We start from the raw sequence: 14838 nt of genomic DNA on the forward strand, positions 1-14838 counted from the left end.
GGCCATGTACAGCATTATATGCGACAAATATCTATATGGGGCCATATGCAGCATTATATGGGGCAAATATCTGTATGGGGCCATGTGTAGCATTATATGGGGCAAATACCTGTATGGAGCATCTTACGGGGCCATAATCAGCATTTGTGGAGCATTATATGGGGTAAATGTCTGTATGGAGCATCTTATGGCGCCATAATCAAAATTTGTGCAGCATTATATGGGGCATATTTTAATATGGAGCATCTTATGGGGCCCATCATAGACTTTATGGAGCATTATATGGGGCGTATTTTGTATGGAGCATCTTATCGGGCCCATCTTGAACTGTATGGAGCATCTTATGGGGCTCATCATGAACTGTATGGAGCATTATATGAGGCTCCTGATTCAATATGGATATTCAAAAACACTTAACCTACTGATGTCTCAATTAATTTTACTTTTATTTTTATATATTTTTATTTTTGACATTTACCGGTAGCTGCTGCATTTTCCACCCTAGGCTTATACTCTCGTCATTAAGTTTTCCGAGATTTTTGTGGCAAAATTAGGGGTCTCGGCTTATACTCGGGTCGGCTTATACTCGAGTATATACGGTAAGTTTTTTAAAAATATTTTACTTGATTTAAAAAAAACAGGCAGCAGCACACGGAAGCAACATGATAGCATCAGTATGCTATAAGCCCATTGACCTATTTGCTGACCGGTGGTCCCCAAAAACTGTCAGGTAAACTTGCTCATAGAACTTGTACCCATTGTAGTCTATCAGCAGGAAAAGGATGGAACATTTACTTGAAAAATTGACACCTTAATGGGGCCTTGAGGTCTGTTGTCTGTGATTTCTGATGACCTTAGGAAACTCCAGAATCTCAGCTTGCAATATTAATACGGTAGATTAAATGAATTTTTATGATCTCCAGTTCGCTCATGGGAATTTCTTATTTCTCCTGCGGCTCTGTTATATAATTGTTCCTGTTGTCAGTTGGCATTATTGTCACTAATCTGCATGGAAATTGCTATTTAGTTTCCCAATATTTTCTGTCTTGGGTAAAATATTTCAGCTGAAGGTATTAAGGCATTTTGTCTGATCAGGATAGTATATAGCATTTCCAGGTTTTCAGATAATGAAGGTATTGCCTATTCTAGTCATGGTTGGCATCTCCATCCACATATCCAATCTGTGTACACGGAAAGTATCAAGAACACGAAGAATGCCTGGATTATCACGCTGCAGCGCACTGCATGAAATCCACATTAAGTGTTAGAAATTGATTGTAATTATTAGTGCATTTCCACCTATTTGGGTAAGGCCAGATGGGGCATTTGTACAGTGCCCATGATTGTGAGGGACACATGGCTGAGAACCGCAGCACCAATGCAGTTGTCAAATTGCCAATTAAACAATTCTTTGATTTTTGTGGGGCCACAGCTGTTTTACCTGCAAAATCAGAACATTGTCTAATGGGCAATTTGACGACCCCGGTAGAACCTGGCAGCTGTGGTTCCCGGCCACATTGCACTCACATTATGGCTCTACTACAAGAACCATGTCTGGGCCTACCCTTAAAATGAGAGAACATTGTAGATTGAGCACCAAACATCTTGTGCATTTCCACTAATAGTTTACACTGATACTACTGATACTAAGAAGTGTTTAGAGGTTAATATAATGGGACTCTCCTGTTAGGCCTCACTCAGACGTCCATTTTTCATGTACCAGTACTGTTTTTCACGGATAGAAGGGGTCGGACTTGGTGGTCCTCGGAAAATTGCTGAGATGTGTACAAGTGCCAAATCAAAATGTCCACTTTTTTATTTTATGGGTCCATGAAAAATCACACAGCACTCAGAATGCCATCAGTGTGCTGTCCTCATCTGAGAAAAACTGATGAAATTCTGACCAAACGCTGACACTGATGAAACTGTGAACAGAAGCACTGATGAAACTTAGTCCGTTTTTCTCAAAAAAATGGATGTTTTTCCAAGCCCTCCTTCATGGAATTTAGGTTTTTCATTCAGTCCGAATGCCAGAAGCCCCTAGCCATGCAGTCTGCCATTCTAAAGAGCTCACTGAATTTGAGCGCCTTACTGTAATCAGATGCCACTGTTGTAACAAGTCTGTCCGAGAAATGTATTTCCTCCTTCCCACAATTATTATTTATTGTTATAGCGCCATTTATTCCATGGCCCTTTACATGTGAGGAGGGGTATACTTAATAAAAACAAGTACAATAATCTTAAAGGGAAGGTACCGCGTTTGTAGGTCATTAATAAATCACTGTAATGTAGCATAACATGCTGCTATAACCAAGTTTTAAATGAATGTGAAACAGATTACGTGTGTAATATGAGTTTAAAGAATGCACTGGGGTCTGACATCTTGGTTTTGCAGCAGTAGTAGGGCACTATCAGTGTCATTTTACGGCACCCCATGGACATAGGGTTCTCGCTGGTCTATTATCTCCTATCTGTAACATTGTAGCAGCATTAGCAGTGAGCTGGGCACGCCTCTGTGGGCTGCACAACTCACTGCTGTAGGTGTGACTGGCCGCCATTTTATTATAGCCCAGTGCTATCTGCCGAGCTCCACTTTCTATCGCAGGAGAGAAGCACTCACTGGAACCGGAGGATGGGCAGACATCCTCTGCTCCTCACATGCTGCCCTGTGTGCTTCTCCTGCTCTGTCTCCGCCTCCCACTCACACACAGTCCCTGTGATCTCTGGTAAGCTGCACTCACAGCCTGCCTCTCTGTCTCTGCCATACAATGTATCTCTCCCCTCCCTCCACAATGCCTGGCCATTCTCTGCAGACCTTATCTTACTGAGGGATGAGTCACAGACAGCTCCCTCAGATAATGCTGCTCCATACATAAACACCACATGTCTTCACTTTTCCTCCTGTCCACCATGCTGCTGAGCCCACTGTGTTCTGCTTTTTTGTAAACTCTGTAGCTGTGTTTCTGATGCAGTAACTGCTGGTGATAGCAGATCACAGGGCAATCACACACAAAATGGTGCTGCCCTGTGATGCTGCTCTTCATTATGCCCCAGGGATATTAGACCACCCAAAAGGGGAGGGAAATGGTGATGTCAGCAGTTACTGCCCCAATTTTCCAGCAAAGAGTAAAGCTGCTAAATCTTACTATAGCTGCTTGAGGTCTAAAATGGAAAATGCTCCCCCTAGTGGTCAATATATATATTTGTAAGAAAATATATATGTTTCATATAGAAATGTTTGCAAACATTGCATTAATTCATTTTATTTACTATTTTAAGCTTAATTTCACAATAAAAAAAACTACAAAAAAACTGGTGGCACCTTCCCTTTAAACAATACAAGTCATAACTGGTACAGGAGGAGAGAGGACCCTGCCTGAGAAAGCTCACAATGTACAAGAATAAACTGATTGGAATTATTGATAAGTGGAAGTCCAACGAGGAAAGGTGAAATAACTCGGTACCATTAACTGAACATGGGTGGGGTTCTCAGTGTTGTGTTTTCCCCATATGATCAAAACCCAAAAAGGGAGCAGACAACATGAAGTTCAGTGAGAAAGAAAAGCGGCGTTCACCCGATAAAATACTTTCTGTATTTAAGTTTTTTTTAAAACATGTAGGCAGGGAGGAGGAGAGCAGCTGCGGGTATTCAAACGATTGCCATTTCATGCATGACAACTCTTGTACAGGTCTCGTGCGTGAAATGGCGGTTGCCTTACTAGCCACAGCCGCACCTGCCTCTCCCTGCCTGTATGACTTAACCCCTTCTCGACCTTTGATGCAGCGTATGCGTCATGAAAACCTGTGCCGATCTGACCTGTGACGCAGCATATGCGTCATGGTCGGATCGCGCTCCTGCAGGTTGGGTGAAAGGGTTAACTGTAATTTCACCCGACCTGCAGGGACAGGGGGAGTGGTACTTAAGCCCAAGGGGGGGTGACTTCGAAACCCCCCCCCCGTGGCTATGATCTCTCTGATTGGCTGTTGAAAGTGACGTTTCACTGTAACTTTCAATCAGAGCGATAGTAATATTTCACCATTGAAAATTGTTGAAATATTACAATCCAGCCATGGCCGATGCTGCAATAGCATCAGCCATGGCTGGAGATCGCGATCTGCCCCCCGCCACCGATCTCCTCCCCTCCGTCCTGTCATCTAGTGTCCTCCGCTCCCCTCCGTCCTCCTGTCCACTCCCCCCGCAGTCCGATTCCCCCCCACCCCCTGCTGTCCAATTCCCCCCCCCCCCCGCTGTCCGATTTCCCCCCTCATACTTACCGACCTCCTGTGTCCCTCCCGGTGTCCGTCCGTCTGCTCCATGGGCGCCGCCATCTTACAAAATGCCGAATCGGCCGGCAGATTTGTTACATGTACATTTTGATCACTGTGATAGGTTCTATCACAGCGATCAAAATGAAAAAAATAATAAACCCCCCCCCTTATCACTCCCATAGGTAGGGACAATAATAAATTAAAGAAAAATTTTTTTTTCCCTACTAGGGTTAGAGTTAGGACTATAAGGGTTACGGCTAGAGTTAGGGTTAGCGTTAGAATTAGGCTATGTGCACACGGTGCGGATTTGGCTGCGGATCCGCAGCGGATTGGCCACTGCGGATTCGTAGCAGTTTTCCATCAGGTTTACAGTACCATGTAAACCTATGGAAAACCAAATCCGCTGTGCCCATGGTGCGGAAAATACCGCACGGAAACGCTGTGTTGTATTTTCCGCAGCATGTCAATTCTTTGTGCGGATTCCGCAGCGTTTTACTCCTGTTCCTCAATAGGAATCCGCAGGTGAAATGCGCACAAAAAACACTGGAAATCCACGGAAAATCCGCAGGTAAAACGCAGTGCCTTTTACCTGCAGATTTTTCAAAAATGATGCGGAAAAATCTCACACGAATCCTCAACGTTGGCACATAGCCTTAGGGTTAGGGTTGGAATTAGGGCTAGGGTTGGAAATAGGGTTAAGATTAGGCTGTGGTTAGGGTTATGGATAGGGTTAGGGGTGTGTTGGGGTTAGGGTTGTGGTTAGGGGTGTGTTGGGGTTAAGGTTGTGATTAGGGTTATGGCTACAGTTGGGATTAGGGTTAGGCGTGTGCTGGGGTTAGTGTTGGAGTTAGAATTGAGGGGTTTCCACTGTTTAGGCACATCAGGGGTCTCCAAACGCAACATGGCGCCACCATTGATTCCAGCCAATCTTGCATTCAAAAAGTCAAATTGTGCTCCCTCCCTTCCGAGCCCTGACGTGTGCCCAAACAGTGGTTTACCCCCACATATGGGGCATCAGTGTACTCAGGACAAACTGGTCAACGACTTTTGGGGTCCAATTTCTCCTGTTACCCTTGTGAAAATAAAAAATTGCTTGCTAAAACATCATTTTTGAGGACAGAAAAATGATTTTTTATTTTTACGGCTCTGCGTTGTAAACTTCTGTGAAGCACTTGGGGGTTCAAAGTGCTCATCATATAACTAGATAAGTTCCTTGGGGGGTCTAGTTTCCAAAATGGGGTCACTTATGGGGGGTTTCTACTGTTTAGGTACATCAGGGGCTCTGCAAACGCAACATAACACCCACAGACCATTCCATCAAAGTCTGCATTTCAAAAGTCACTACTTCCCTTCTGAGCCCCGACGTGTGTCCAAACAGTGGTTTACCCCCACATATGGGGTTTCAGCGTACTCAGGACAAACTGGGCAACAACTATTGGGGTCCAATTTCTCCTGTTACCCTTGTGAAAATAAAAAAATTGCAGGCTAAAACATCATTTTTGAGGAAAGAAAAAGGATTTTTTATTTTCACGGCTCTGCGTTATAAACTTCTGTGAAGCACTTGGGTTAAAAGTGGTCACCGTATATCTAGATTAGTTCCATGGGAGGTCTAGTTTCTAAAATGGGGTCACATGTGGAGAACTCCAATGTTTAGGCACACAGGGGCTCTCCAAACGCAACATGGTGTCCGCTAATGATTGGAGCTAATTTTTTATTCAAAAGTCAAATGGCGCTCCTTCCCTTCCGAGCCCTGCCGTGTGCCCAAACAGTGGTTTACCCCCACATGTGAGGTATCATTGTACTCAGGAGAAATTGCCCAATAAATTTTATGATCCATTTTATCCTGTTGCCCATGTGGAAATGAACAAATTGAGGCTAAAAGACATTTATTGTGAAAAAAAAAAGTACTTTTTCATTTTGACGGATCAATTTGTGAAGCACCTTGGGGTTCAAAGTGCTCACTATGAATCTAGATAAGTTCCTTGGGGGGTCCAGTTTCCAAAATGGGGTGACATGTGGGGGAGCTCCAATGTTTAGGCACACAGGGGCTCTCCAAACGTGACATGGTGTCCGCTAATGATTGGAGCTAATTTTTGATTCAAAAGTCAAATGGCGCTCCTTCTCTTCCGAGCCTTGCTGTGTGCACAAACAGTGGTTTGTGACCACATATGAGATATCGGTGTACTCAGGAGAAATTGCCCAACACATTTTAGGATTCTTTTAATCCTGTTGCTCATGTAAAAATGAAAAAATTGCTAAAAGAAATTTTTTGTGAAAAAAAAAAAAAGTACTTTTTAATTTTTACGGATCAATTTGTGAAGCACCCGAGGGTTCAAAATGCTCACTATGCATCTAGATAAGCTCATTGGGGGGGGGGGGGGTCTAGTTTCCAAAATGGGGTCACTTGTGGGGGGAGCTCCAATATTTAGGCACACATGGGATCTCCAAACATCACATGGTGTCCGCTAATGATTGGAGCTAATTTTTCATTGAAAAAGTCAAATGACGCTCCTTCCCTTCCAAGCCCTGTCATGCGCCCAAACAGTGGTTCCCCCCACATATGGGGTATCAGCGTACTCAGGACAAATTGTACAATAACTTTTGGGGTCCAGTTTCTCTTTTTACACTTGGGAAAATAAAAAAATTGTTGCTAAACATCATTTTTGTGACTAAAAAGTTAAATGTTCATTTTTTCCTTCCATGTTGCTTCTGCTGCTGTGAAGCACCTGAAGGGTTAATAAACTTCTTGAATGCGGTTTTGAGTACCTTGAGGGGTGCAGTTTTTAGAATGGTGTCACTTTTGGGTAATTTCAGCCATATAGACCCCTCAAAATGACTTCAAATGTGAGGTGGTCCCTAAAAAAATGGTTTTGTAAATTTCGTTGTAAAAATGAGAAATCGCTGGTCAAATTTTAACCCTTATAACTTCCTAGCAAACAAAAATTTTGTTTCCAAAATTGTGCTGATGTAAAGTAGACATGTGGGAAATGTTATTTATTAACTATTTTGTGTCACATAACTCTCTGGTTTAGCAGAATAAAAATTTGAAAATTGCGAAATTTTAAATTTTTTTGCCAAATTTCCATTTTTTTCACAAATAAATGCAAAAATTATTGACCTAAATTTACCACTAACATGAAGCCCAATATGTCACGAAAAAACAATCTCAGAACCGCTATGATTCGTTGAAGCGTTCCAGAGTTATTACCTCATAAAGGGACACTGGGCAGAATTGCAAAAAACGGCCAGGTCATTAAGGTCAAAATAGGCTGGGTCATGAAGGGGTTAAAGGACAAAATAAAGAAGGTATTGGGTGAGGGCCACTTTTTTTTTCTCACTGACCTTGATAAGTGGAAGTGTTTATGAACTAGCACAGCAGCCTTGCAGCGCTGGGGTCCTGGGTTCTAATCCCACCCTGGACAACATTTGCAAAGAGTTTGTATGTTCTCTCCATGTTTGTGTGGGTTTCCTCCCACATTCCAAAGACATACTGATAGGGAATTTAGATTGTGAGCCCCATCGGGGACAGCAATGATAATGTGTGCAACCTGTAAAGCTCTGCGGAATATGTTAGCGCTATATAAAAATAAAGATTATTATTATTATGAACCACAGCAACTGTGAAGCGGCAGACCACGTACAGTAACAGTGCGAGATCAAAGAATGCTTACACGCCAAGTGCAAAAAAGTCACTAACACTCTATTGACTCTAACTGGCATTAACAGCAGCAGAAAAACTGTACCCACAGCTTCATGGCAGATTCATCCATGTCTTACATCACCAAGCACAGTGCAAAGTCTTGGATGGAGTGGTATAAAACATGCCACCACTGGACTGTTGGGCAATTGGGATGTGTTCTGTGGATTGCTGGATCTCTCTTCTCTGTCTGGCAGTCTGATGGATGAGTCTAGGTTTAATTAATGGCAGGAAAATGTTGCCGGCCTAACTGCATTGTGCCATTTATAAAGATGAGTAGGGATTGGATAATACTATGGGGTTGTTTTTCAGGGGTTGGTCTGGGCTCATAGGTCCTGCAAATAGAAATCTTATTGCTTCTGCAAATCTAGACATTTTAGACAATTGCCTACAACTTTGTAGAGCAGTTTGGAAAGATCCCTTTTTTGTGCCAGTATGACTGTGCCCCAGTGCACAAAGCAAGGTCCATGAAGGCATGGTGATGGGGTTTAATGTGGAGGAACTGGACTTGGTCGCACCCTGGGCTTCAACGTCATCAAACACCATTTGGTTGAACCAACACCGAGATAGTGAGTCATGCTCTTTTGAATGAATGGGCAAGAAATCCCACACTTTCCAAAATCTTGTAGACTCTCTTCCCAGTAGAGTGGGAACAACTAACACCTTATTAATGCCTATGGATTTAGAATGGGATGCCATAAAAGTTCCTATAGGCGTAAGTGTCCCAATACTTTTGTCCATATAGTGGACATGATATGAGAGAAGCAGAAGGTACATGACAATCACTGATTGAATAAAATACTGTAAGCAGGAATCTGCTGCAGCTGCTGCAGAACAATTCCACAGTGATCCTCTCTTACAGTGCCTGACATTGCTCAGCAACAAGAAATAGAATTGTTACATCTACTGAATAAATCTTTCCTCCATAAACCCTTCAAGCGTCATCAAACACAAGCCACTTTGGCTGTGCTTTGGCATTGATTTAATGACCTAGACAGGTTATGCTTTAATTGGCCACATTCTAAAACATTATAGTGTCCTATTTTTCCCCTTTGGTGTTCAGAAACATTGGCGAATGCATTGTCAAGTGAGCTAGTGCTACAAATCATCAGAGTATACCATAATTACAGTGTATCATAAATGGTGAATAGTCAAATAATGCCAGATTCACGTCACACATTAAGACAAAAATACCGTCATATGGAAAATCAAAGAAAGAAAGAAAAAAATTTTTTTAGTTCAAGATAAAATAAAAAAGGATATATAAAAAACAATGGCTATAATATAGTAAAATACGCCTTTATTATTTTTGGAAAAACATAGCACTGATTGTGCACGTACTTGGAAATATTACAGAAATTTTTAAAATATATATATATATATATATATATATATATATATATATATATATATATATATATATATATATATATATATATATATATATATGATGGACAAAAAGGAATATTATACAATCTTCTAAAATAATATATACAGCCTATACAGTGGTGCGTGTATATTTTATATGTATGTGTCAATTGAGGTTAGGTAGAACTATTTATGCATACATAATTAGATAGTAATATATATAATCCTGTAAAAAATATATAAAAGCCTAAAGTGCATGTGTGAGTGATGACTAAATCATTGGTTATTTAAAAAAAAATATATAGAAAAAAAAAATTATCTATCTATTATATATATATATGTATGTATATATATATATATATATATATATATATATATATATATATATATATATATATATATATATATATATATCTATAATATAACGCTGGGAGCGTCACGCTGTCCGAAGCCTTTATAGACTGCGCAGGCGCAAGCGCCGGCGCAGTCTGGGCCTCACAGAGTGACGCTCCCGGGAGGTTTGCGTTCACACTGAACGCACACCGCGATCTCCAACAGAGAAGCAGGGACCGCCAGGAGGGTGAGTATCGGCCATATTCACCTGTCCTGCGTTCCACCGCTGAGCGCCGCCATCTTCCCGGTCTTCGGTCTGTGGCCTTCAGTTCAGAGGGCGCGATGACGCGCTTAATGCGCGCAGGCGCCGCCCTCTGACTGAACAGTCACGGCCAGGAGACCAGGAAGATGGCGGCGCCCAGCGCTGGAACGCAGGACAGGTGAATATAGTAAGTGCTGGGGGGCCTGAGCTGGCGGCGATACCGGCACCTGACCCCCACAGCGTGCCGTTGTCCCCGCCTGCTCAGGCCCCCCAGCACTCGGCGCCGAGCGGGTCAGAGGCAGTATGGAGACGCAGGATGGAGCAGCACATAAGGATGGGGACGCAGGATGCAGCAGCACATAAGGATGGGGACGCAGGATGGAGCAGCACATAAGGATGGGGACGCAGGATGGAGCAGCACATGACAGGATGGGGACGCAGGATGGAGCAGCGCATGACAGGATGGGGACGCAGGATGGAGCAGCACATGAAAGGATGGGGACGCAGGATGGAGCAGCACATAAGGATGGGGACGCAGGATGGAGCAGCACATAAGGATGGGGACGCAGGATGGAGCAGCACATAAGGATGGGGACGCAGGATGGAGCAGCACATAAGGATGGGACGCAGGATGGAGCAGCACATAAGGATGGGGACGCAGGATGGGAGCAGCACATAACAGGATGGGGACGCAGGATGGAGCAGCACATGAAAGGATGGGGACGCAGGATGGAGCAGCACATAAGGATGGGGAAGCAGGATGGGAGCAGCACATAACAGGATGGGGACGCAGGATGGAGCAGCACATGAAAGGATGGGGACGCAGGATGGAGCAGCATATAAGGATGGGGACGCAGGATGGGAGCAGCACATAACAGGATGGGGACGCAGGATGGGAACAGCGCATGACAGGATGGGGACGCAGGATGGGAGCAGCACATAACAGCGTGCCGGTGTCACCGCCTGCTCAGGCCCCCCAGCACTCTGCGCCGAGCGGGTCAGAGGCAGTATGGAGACGCAGGATGGAGCAGCACATAAGGATGGGGACGCAGGATGGAGCAGCACATAAGGATGGGGACGCAGGATGGAGCAGCACATAAGGATGGGGACGCAGGATGGAGCAGCACATAAGGATGGGGACACAGAATGGAGCAGCACATAAGGATGGGGACGCAGGATGGAGCAGCACATAAGGATGGGGACGCAGGATGGAGCAGCACATAAGGATGGGGACGCAGGATGGAGCAGCACATAAGGATGGGGACGCAGGATGGGAGCAGCACATAACAGGATGGGGACCCAGTATGGAGCAGCACATGAAAGGATGGGGACGCAGGATGGAGCAGCACATAACAGGATGGGGACGCAGGATGGGAGCAGCACATGACAGGATGGGGACGCAGGATGGAGCAGCACATGACAGGATGGGGACGCAGGATGGAGCAGCACATGACAGGATGGGGACGCAGGATGGGAGCAGCGCATCACAGGATGGGGACGCAGGATGGGAGCAGCGCATGACAGGATGGGGACGCAGGATGGGAGCAGCACATGACAGAATGGAGGCGCAGGATGGAGCAGCACATGACAGGATGGGGACGCAGGATGGAGCAGCGCATGATAGGATGGGGACGCAGGATGGAGCAGCACATGACAGGATGGGTACGCAGGATGGAGCAGCACATGACAGGATGGGGACGCAGGATGGGAGCAGCGCATCACAGGATGGGAGCAGCGCATCACAGGATGGGGACGCAGGATGGGAGCAGCACATGACAGGATGGGGACGCAGGATGGAGCAGCACATGACAGGATGGGGACGCAGGATGGAGCAGCGCATGACAGGATGGGGACGCAGGATGGAGCAGCGCATGACAGGATGGGGACGCAGGATGGAGCAGCACATGACAGGATGGGGACGCAGGATGGAGCAGCACATACCAGGATGGAGACCATATACCAATATAAATGCTCGCCACCCGGGCGTAGAACGGATTCAATAGTATATATACAGTGGGGCAAAAAAGTATTTAGTCAGTCAGCAATAGTGCAAGTTCCACCACTTAAAAAGATGAGAGGCGTCTGTAATTTACATCATAGGTAGACCTCAACTATGGGAGACAAACTGAGAAAACAAAATCCAGAAAATCACATTGTCTGTTTTTTTAACATTTTATTTGCATATTATGGTGGAAAAAAAGTATTTGGTCAGAAACAAAATTTCATCTCAATACTTTGTAATATATCCTTTGTTGGCAATGACAGAGGTCAAACGTTTTCTGTAAGTCTTCACAAGGTTGCCACACACTGTTGTTGGTATGTTGGCCCATTCCTCCATGCAGATCTCCTCTAGAGCAGTGATGTTTTTGGCTTTTCGCTTGGCAACACGGACTTTCAACTCCCTCCAAAGGTTTTCTATAGGGTTGAGATCTGGAGACTGGCTAGGCCACTCCAGGACCTTGAAATGCTTCTTACGAAGCCACTCCTTCGTTGCCCTGGCGGTGTGCTTTGGATCATTGTCATGTTGAAAGACCCAGCCACGTTTCATCTTCAATGCCCTTGCTGATGGAAGGAGGTTTGCACTCAAAATCTCACGATACATGGCCCCATTCATTCTTTCATGTACCTGGATCAGTCGTCCTGGCCCCTTTGCAGAGAAACAGCCCCAAAGCATGATGTTTCCACCACCATGCTTTACAGTAGGTATGGTGTTTGATGGATGCATCTCAGTATTCTTTTTCCTCCAAACACGACAAGTTGTGTTTCTACCAAACAGTTCCAGTTTGGTTTCATCAGACCATAGGACATTCTCCCAAAACTCCTCTGGATCATCCAAATGCTCTCTAGCAAACTTCAGACGGGCCCGGACATGTACTGGCTTAAGCAGTGGGACACGTCTGGCACTGCAGGATCTGAGTCCATGGTGGCGTAGTGTGTTACTTATGGTAGGCCTTGTTACATTGGTCCCAGCTCTCTGCAGTTCATTCACTAGGTCCCCCCGCGTGGTTCTGGGATTTTTGCTCACCGTTCTTGTGATCATTCTGACCCCACGGGGTGGGATTTTGCGTGGAGCCCCAGATCGAGGGAGATTATCAGTGGTCTTGTATGTCTTCCATTTTCTAATTATTACTCCCACTGTTGATTTCTTCACTCCAAGCTGGTTGGCTATTGCAGATTCAGTCTTCCCAGCCTGGTGCAGGGCTACAATTTTGTTTCTGGTGTCCTTTGGCAGCTCTTTGGTCTTCACCATAGTGGAGTTTGGAGTCAGACTGTTTGAGGGTGTGCACAGGTGTCTTTTTATACTGATAACAAGTTTAAACAGGTGGCATTGCTACAGGTAATGAGTGGAGGAAAGAGGAGACTCTTAAAGAAGAAGTTACAGGTCTGTGAGAGCCAGAAATCTGGATTGTTTGTTTCTGACCAAATACTTATTTTCCACCACAATATGCAAATAAATTGTTAAAAAAACAGACAATGTGATTTTCTGGATTTTTTTTTCTCAGTTTGTCTCCCATAGTTGAGGTCTACCTATGATGTAAATTACAGACGCCTCTCATCTTTTTAAGTGGTGGAACTTGCACTATTGCTGACTGACTAAATACTTTTTTGCCCCACTGTGTGTGTATATATATATATATATATATATACCTAACCATTTATGTATACATAATTAGGTAGTAATATATATAATCCTGTAAAAAATATATAAAAGCCAAAAGTGCATGTTGAATATTGTAACTGAAGAAATCTGGAACTTTTTAATGGATAAATAAAAGGTATATTGATCGCCGGAGAAACAAAAAGTTTTTTTTTTTTTTTCTTACATGTGTGGATTTGTCCCTGTCCGTGCGAACTGTAACCATAGGTTGGATGTATTCCTGTTTCTCCAAAGCGGTAAGCTGGCTTTGCCAAAAACACTCTCACTCTCTCTCTCTCTCTCTCTCTCTCTGTCTGTCTCTCTCTCTCTCTCTTATATTGCAGGTTACACCTTTTGCTCTTCTTGCACATAATTGATTTAATATTGTATAATTTATATATTTTTACACACGTGTGTGTGTGTGTGTGTGTGTATATTTATATATATATATATATATATATATATATATATATATACATATATATATATATATATATATATATATATGTATGTGTGTATATATATATATATATATATATATATATATATATATATATATATATATATATATATATATATATATATATATATATATATATATATATATATATATATATATATATATACGGTATACACACACACTTTTTTGTACACGTGTACTTTTGGTTCTTAAACCCCTTTTTTTTTTTTTCTATATATTTTTTTTAAAATAACCAATGATTTAGTCATCACTCACACATGCACTTTAGGCTTTTATATATTTTTTACAGGATTATATATATTACTATCTAATTATGTATGCATAAATAGTTCTACCTAACCTCAATTGACACATACATATAAAATATACACGCACCACTGTATAGGCTGTATATATTATTTTAGAAGATTGTATAATATTCCTTTTTGTCCATCTTTTATATATATATATATATATATATATATATATATATATATATATATATATATATATATATATATATATATATATATATATATATATATATTTTAAAAATTTCTGTAATATTTCCAAGTACGTGCACAATCAGTGCTATGTTTTTCCAAAAATAATAAAGGCGTATTTTACTATATTATAGCCATTGTTTTTTATATATCCTTTTTTATTTTATCTTGAACTAAAAAAATTTTTTTCTTTCTTTCTTTGATTTTCCATATGACGGTATTTTTGTCTTAGTACAATTCGAGTGGGTTACCACTCTTTCTCTGGTAGCTGTCTTATTCCCTCTCATTTCTATATATAGAAAATATTTA

The 14838-nt window shown here is 42.7% G+C and overlaps 1 protein-coding gene across 9 annotated transcripts in view; it reads left to right on the forward strand.

Moving 5' to 3' along the window:
- SCMH1 (Scm polycomb group protein homolog 1) overlaps positions 1 to 14838 on the forward strand; it is a 205345-nt gene that overhangs the window by 44200 nt on the left and 146307 nt on the right. Inside the window, exon 5 of one of the 9 annotated variants that reach the window (XM_069756687.1) lies at positions 13795 to 13823. The exons of the other annotated variants lie outside the window; for them this stretch is intronic. The gene's annotated coding sequence lies outside the window, so the exon portion shown is untranslated. The remainder of the gene's footprint in view (positions 1 to 13794; positions 13824 to 14838) is intronic. 9 annotated transcript variants of the gene reach the window in all.

The sequence above is a fragment of the Ranitomeya imitator genome, chromosome 3, assembly GCF_032444005.1.
Source record: "Ranitomeya imitator isolate aRanImi1 chromosome 3, aRanImi1.pri, whole genome shotgun sequence".
Classification (NCBI taxonomy): domain Eukaryota; kingdom Metazoa; phylum Chordata; class Amphibia; order Anura; family Dendrobatidae; genus Ranitomeya; species Ranitomeya imitator.